The sequence below is a fragment of the Dermacentor albipictus genome, chromosome 6 (genome assembly GCF_038994185.2).
Source record: "Dermacentor albipictus isolate Rhodes 1998 colony chromosome 6, USDA_Dalb.pri_finalv2, whole genome shotgun sequence".
Lineage (NCBI taxonomy): Eukaryota > Metazoa > Arthropoda > Arachnida > Ixodida > Ixodidae > Dermacentor > Dermacentor albipictus.
Window position 1 is genome coordinate 64,113,680 of NC_091826.1, and position 8,083 is coordinate 64,121,762.

Below are 8,083 nucleotides of genomic sequence, written 5' to 3' on the forward strand. Positions count from 1 at the left end.
ACAGCGCTTCATTCTTGTCTTTCCTTACTTGCGCCCGCGTTTCATCCTTTCTCTTTTTTTTTGTTCTTCGTTCAAACGTCATTTGTTCCGACTTGCCCATCTCCCAGCTGGTCAATCTTGGGAAATATGAGTGGTAGCAGCGAGACACATTAACCATCCTGACCGCTTGTAAATCACACTCCGCCGGAATGCGGAAAAACCTACGTGTATAAACGGGCAGTACAAAATTTTTTAAGGATACAGTGACTCTGTTGTAGGCACCGCAGTGCACTTCAAGCCGGCGGACCACGAATACTATAGTAAGCAGCCCGGGGAATGACGGACGGCGATCAGCACCAAGTAACGTCCATAAAATTTCAACACTTCTGTACGAGAAAAAGGAACTGCGAGTCAATCTTGCTTGATGACAGTATAACTACGGTGGAAGTTTTAGTACAAATAGGCAAGCTCCGCTATGTGATTTTCTGTGAGCATGAAGTTTAGCAGATGTAGTGTGTGTCAAATAATTAAACAATGCGAAACGCCTCGGTGTTCCTTCAAAGGTTGTACTTTTGGCATACGAAAAGGAGCAATGTTGCACAAGAAAATGGCAAGTGGAAGTTCCTGCAGAGAATCCACTAATTTCAAGGCGCTGACTGTCTCAAGCTTATGAGGCTCGCACCTAGGATAATTCTTCTCAACTAGGTGTCCCTGAAGCTGTCTAGCATTCCCAGAGTGGTACATGCGTGAAGTTCAACCGAGTCATCTCTTTTCACTCAGTCTAGAAAATATCTCAAGCAGCAGTAATGAGACCGTTACACTAACAAATGCCCAGGATAGCGTCCAAAAATATTTAAAAGTCGGGGGCTTTCCAATTTGCAGTAACTTATGTTTTTACGCTTTGCCCACCTAAACCATGGTATTTTACCACAGTAATGTCTCTTTTTTGCAGGGAGCAGATTAGGTTAATTTAATTAATTATGGGGTTTTACGTGCCAAAACCACTTTCTGATTATGAGGCACGCCGTAGTGGAGGACTCCGGAGATTTTGACCACCTGGAGCAGATTAGGTGAGGACAACTTTTGGTTCAGAGTTTCATTTCTCTGGTCGTCTCTTGCTAATCAGTGTTTGTACAAAGCGCTTTAAGGAGTACCATGCGCCAACGCCAAATTCCATGCCTTTTACAAGACCCTGCCTTTAAAAACTATATGTCCGCTGTATATGATCCTTAAGAGTTATGGCTTTAATGAGACTTTCCAGCGGAAAATTCGTGCGCTACCGTCTGTGTGACCATACTATATTCCCGAGATATAACTGTGACCATCATTTAATGACAGGTGATAAGAAAGCTAAATAAACGCGAGTAACTGGTGAGCATATAGCCTGTTGCTTGGCTGTAGAAACTGATGTCATAAAGTACTACGTCGTAGTTGTCGCCTTTAAATTTGTTTTCGCTGTATATTGAGAAACACTAACCACATCGCAGAAGCATATTTCACGCGGTCTAAATGACATTTACGCCAATGTACTAGGGCCGACGGCAATGTATATTAAAAATATTTTTCAACTCTTTTGCAGGGCACAAAAGTGGCGTGGCAGAAGACAAAGAAACCCCTTTGAAAAAACACTATACGAAGCATTCCGTGCCCTCTGTGAAGCTGACGCGAATACCAAAGAACGACTGTGAGGATAGCGTTGTGCTCTTCAACGAGAAAAAATCAAGCTGACGACAACACGACAACGCGAAAGACGACCTTTATGCTTCAAGTACAACTTGTTTTGGTAGTGCGACATCGACTGCTGACGTACAGCTTCGGGCAGCAGCTCGGCCACAAAGGCCATCGCCCACTAAATATTTCAGCACTTAAATAACATTTACCTGGCGCTCGAAAATAACAGGCTCAACTCTTATCAGGCTTAGCATATATGAGTCAATTGTGATGTTACAGGGTGGTCAGTACAAACCCATGATTACTCCTGGACTCAATGCGAGATTGGAAGGGAGAACTATCAAATCAGAAAGGAATACCAACGCTGATGCCGCTGAGCGTACTAATCGTATTTTCAACGACGGGGTGCCCAGCGGTTGAGAGTTGGTGTCGTAACTCGCAGACGAAGGTTGATCAGATAAAATCCACTGTGATGAATAAGGAAGAAAAACAGCAGTGCAATAGGCATACGAGTTACCATATGAAGTGCGAATAATCGGAAAAAAGCGGCATGAGGAACCGCGACAGAGAGATCGGTAATGTAGTCATTGAATATCGTGTAATTCGTATTACCAGTAACATGACTATGATCGCTTACCTGAGAATGAGCGCTTACACAAAACATGTGTCATTGGCTTTGAAAAAATATTTTCCGCAGTCTTTTGAACACTGCAGAAGCAAAGCCACATTAGTGATCTACACATCACTCGTGCGTCCATTCTTTGAATCAGTCGATGTTTTCTTGCGAACAGACACACAAGCAGACGTCAACTGCCGTCAAATGCTTCAAACTGAAACACTCAGATTGCGTTTGCAGCATGTTCTGAGACTGTGACATTCTGTGACTGTCATTCTGTGACAGACCGCATGACTGTTCAAACTTCAATCCTCAAGGAACGCAGCAAGCTGCAAGTTTAAATCATGCACTTTCAAAGAGTGCGTAAGGAAGCGGAAATTTAATCTGACAGCTGCGCAGAATATAAAAAAATATGTAAGCCGGTATGAGACTTAACAGCCATATTTTGAGGCCCCAGTCAAGATGGAAACGTGCACCGGTTTCCATTTCCTTTTTCATGAAATATAGCCTACAGATATTTTCCTCCCCGTGACTTGATTTGCATATCATTCGCAGAATATTTCTTGTATTTGTCACGAAACACTTCCAATGTCGATGCGCGCATTTCTTTCTTTTTGTCTTGGCAGTTCGCATTGACGTCACTCGTTCTCCTTCTACGTAGAAAATTTTATTAGTCTCTTGATCTTTCTCTTTTTGGTCTATACAAATATCTGCTCACGTCTGCGTGGCGATAACAATCAGCGCGCTCGTTTTTTGTAAATAAGCAGTGATGTAGAACATATCCCAGAAAATGGAAACGCCAGTCGGCAATGTGCAACATATGCTGACTATTTTATTATAAGGCCCATGGTGATAACACCGTTACCCTTGTTACCAATTGGCAGCTAGCAGAATCCAACATTTCACATTTGCGCAGCGGTTTAGAGTTGGTGTCCTAACCCGCAGACGAACGCACATCAGTTAAAATCCACTGTGACGAATAAGGAAAAAAAAAGACCCGTGCAATAGGCATACGAGTTACTTTATGAAGCGCGAATAATCGGGAAGAAATGGCAAGGAGAACCATGACAGAGAGATCGGTAATGTAGGCATTGAATATCGTGTAATTCGTATTGCCAATAACATGACTATGAACGCTTACCTTACAATGGCGCTTAATTTGTACAGGAAACTGGAGTGCCGCAGGGCGGGGTGCTCAGGTGCATGCTCTTTACAGTAAAAATTAATTCACTTAGTCTACACATACCACGGAACATCTTCTATTCAACATATGTTGACGATGTGCAGATACGATTTCAATCAAGTTCACTCGCAATCTGTGAGCGACAGGTCCAGCTTGGTCTTAACAATGTCTCCAAATGCGCTGATGAGAACGGGTTCAGACTGAACCCACTAAAAAGCACATGTATCGTTTTCTCTAGAAAAAGAGACCTGCAACCTGATCCTGAAATTGTGTTGCATGATGAGCATCTGCCTGTAAATAGGGAACATAAATTTTTAGGCATAAACTTAGACGCGCAATTAACCTTTATACAGCACATAAAGTATCTTAAAATGAATGTATGAAAACAATGAACACCTTAAAGGGGCTGTCACGCACAACCTGGGGCAGTGATATAAAATCTCTCATGAACTTATATAAAAGCCTCATACGCACACGACTAGACTATGGAGCCATAGTTTACCAGTCGGCTACTCCAACTGCTCTGAAGATGCTGGACCCTGTCCACCACTTAGGAATTCGCCTATCAACAGGGGCCTTTAGAACAAGCCCAGTGGAAAGCCTTTACGTTGCATCGGATGAGTGGTCATTTCATCTGCAGAGAGCATATTCGTCTTTCGTGTATTTTCTGAGAGTTAATGCAAACAGTGAGCACCCCGCGTATTCCACTATAAATTATTTGCTCAGTTCTCAACTTTTCCGCAACCGGCCCACAGTGACAAAGCCTTTCTCACTGCGTGTTAGAGGCAGAGCTGAAGAAACAAGGGTTCCACTGCTTGAATACCACCTTATGCCCCCTGTTATACGGCCCCCGCCCTGGCAGTGGCAACCTATACACTGTGACACATCTTTCGTAGCTGTTACAAAGCGCGCGCCTGTCGCGCATATTCGAATGCACTTCCTCGAATTACCGCACAAATACTCCTCTCCTGAATTTTTTACAGCCGCATCGAAGTGTTATTCTGGTGTGGCTTACGCAGCGGTCGGTCCATCTTTTTCGGATTCCGGTATTATGCACCCTAGCACAAGTATTTTCACAGCAGATGCCTACGCGATACCGGCCGCCGTTAAGCACATTAAAGAAGTTGATATCCAAAAGGCAGTTATATACACAGATTCTTTGAGCTTCGTAAACGCTTTGAAAAGTGTCAAACAATATCAAAACCCTATCATTGTATCTCTTTACTCAGCATTACTAGCCACCTATGCGTCCAAGCAGCATATAGTGGTATGCTGGGTGCCGGGGCACCGAGAGATAGACGGAAACGTGTTGCCTGACCAGCTAGCCAGATCCGTCCAGGCGAACGCTTCCAACACTTCCACGACTGTCCCTGTAATGGACCTCAAGCCCTCAATAAGAAAAAAAGCTAAGGGCTTTCTGGCAGCGCTTGTGGGATAGAGAAACAGAAAATAAACTACATGTTATCAAGCCGCATCTTGGCAACTGGCCTCCGGTATCAGAGAACCGCCATACAGAAGTAACACTTTGCAGACTCAGGATAGGACACACATACAGCACACAGGCATACCGCATGTCCGGTGGCGAACCACCCATGTGTGATAAATGTGGTGAGCCACTTACCGTGCTTCACATCCTGCTGTAATGTCCTGAATTAAACGCTAATAGTAAAAAGCATTTTCCAATACCATACAGACAACAAATTCCACTTAATCCTCTAATGATCATAGGTACAGAACCGCTCTTTAAATATCAATCGGTGTTCAAATTTGTAAAAGATGTACATAGTTTTCATGTCATATCACCAGGAAATCCGTAGCACGGCCTGTTAACTGAGGTTTCTGCTTCGGTAACTGAATTAAAAGAAAGCACCTACCTTCCAGCCTTTGGGCTCAAAGGCCTCCCGGAGGTATACATGCCTATTCCATATTCTTGTATTTTAGCTCCATGATGACTTATCATGCATACTATATCCATAAACTATATGTATCACTTTCATAATTTTACACTATATATCATTTTACGCTTCCATGATACGGATTGATTTTAGGCCACTTTACAGCCATGTTACATCCCACCATCGCAACTCACAAATCAGCGCTTAACACAACATTATCAGTCATGGCGCTCTTTGGCCATACCTGGCCCTTGCGGAACTAAACAATGCACATTCATTCATTCATTCATTCATTCATTCATTCATTCATTCATTCATTCATTCATTCATTCATTCATTCATTCATTCATTCATTCTTTCTTTCTTTCTTTCTTTCCCTTGCTAATCAGTATTTGTACACAGCATTTTAAACAATGCCATGCGTCAACGCCAATTCCATGATCTTTACAAGTCCCTGCTTTTAATAACTAGATGTGCGCATTATATGATCCTTGAGAGTTATGGCCTTAATGAGAGACTTTTCAGCGGAAAATTCCTGCGCTACCGTCTGTGTGGCCATACTATTTTCCCGAGATATAACTGTCACCATCATTTAATGAGAGGGTGATAAGAGGTTGCCTAAGGTTTAAGCTAAATAAACGCAAGTAACTGGTGAGCATATAGCCTGTTGCTTGGCTGTAGAAACTGATGTGATAAAGCACTACGTCATAGTTGTCGTGCTTAAATTTGTTTTCGCGGTATATTGAGAAACACTAACCACATCGCAGAAGCATATTTCACGCGGTCTAAATTACATTTCTCCAATGTATTTACGCCAACGGCAATATATATGAAAAATATTTTTCTACTCTTTTGCAGGGCACAAAAGCGGCGTAGCAGAAGACAAAGAAACCCCTTTGAAAAACACTATACGAAGCATGCCGTGCCCTCTGTGAACCTGACGCGAATACCAAAGAACGTCTGTGAAGATAGTGTTGTGCTCTTAAATGACGAAAAACGTAGATGACGACAAAACGATAATGCGAAGGACGACATTTATGCTTCAAGTACAACTTGTTTTGACAGTGCGACGTCTACTGCTGACGTACAGCTTCGGGCATCAGTTCGGCTACAAAGGCCATCGCCCACTAAATAATTCAGGATTTAAATAACATTTATCTGGCGCTCGGAAATAGCGCGCTAAACTCTTATCAGGCTTAGCATGTATGAGTCAATTGTGATGTTACAGGGTGCTCAGTACAAACCCGTGATCACTCCTGGACTCAATACCAGATTGGAAGGGAGGACCATCACATCAGACAGGAACGCCAACGCCAATGCCGCTGAGCGTACTAATCGTATTTTCAACAATGTGGTGCGCAGTGGTTTCGACTTGGTCTCGTAACCCGCAGACAAACGTTGATCAGATAAAATCCACTGTGATGAATAAGGAAGAAAAAGACCAGTGCAATAGGCCTACGAGTTACTTTATGAAGCGCGAATAATCGGGAAAAAAACGGCATGAAGAACCGTGACAGAGAGATCGCTAATGTAGTCATTGAATATCGTGTAATTTGTATTGCCAATAACATGACTATGAACGCTTACCTGACGATGAGCGCTTACACAAAACATGTGTCATTGGCTTTGACAAAATCTTTTCCGCAGTGTTTTCAACACTGCAGAAGCAAAGCCAAATTAGTGATCTACTCATCACTCGTGCGTATTCTTTGAATCATTCTTTGAATCAGTCGATGTTTTCTTGCGAACAGGCACACAAGCAGACGTCAACTGCCGTCAGAGGCTTAAATTGAAACACTCAGATTCGTTTTCAGTGCGTTTACAGACTTTGACATTCCGTGACTCTCATTCTGTGACAGGCGGCATGGCCGTTCTAAGTTCAAGGAATACAGAAAGTAGCAAGTTTAAATCATGCACTGTCAAAGAGTGGGTAAGGAAGCTAAAATGATATGTGGCAGCTGCGCACAATATAAAAAAACTTTGTAAGCCGGTATGAGACTTAAGAGCCATATTTTGACGCCCCAGTCAAAAAGGAAACGTGTACCGGTTTCCATTTCCTTTTGCATGAAATATAGCCTACAGATATTTTCCTCCCCGTGACTTGATTTGCGTATCATTCGCAGAATGTTTCTTGTATCTGTCTCGAAACACTTCCAATGTCGATTCGCGCATTTCTTTCTTTTTGTCTTGGCAGTTCGCATTGACGTGACTCGTTATTCTTCTACGTAGAAAATTTTATTAGTCTCTTGATCTTTCTCTTTTTGGTCTATACCAATATCTGCTCACGTCTGCGTGGCGATAACAATCAGCGCGCTCGTTTTTTGTAAATAAGCAGTGATGTAGAACATATCCCAGAAAATGGAAACGCCAGTCGGCAATGTGCAACATATGCTGCCTATTTTATTATAAGGCCCACGGTGATAACACCGTTGCCTTTGTTGCCAATGGGCAGCTAGCAGAATCCACCATTTCACATTTATGGTATATTGTATAAAAACAACGTGAGCTTATGCTTTCGTTTCCTGTGGACATTTTAATGCAAACACTCGCGTTTCGACGCCGCTCTCTCGCTTTTTTGCCGGGCCAGATAATAATTTCGACTGACTGCATTTGATTAAAGTGCCCTGAACATTACGTGTGTACGCATCCATCAGGACGCAGTTGTAGCGACAAAGATTTGCTCACGCTACTTCGAAATCAGATGGAGAGAACCCATCTGCCGAGTCACCCCAAGGAATA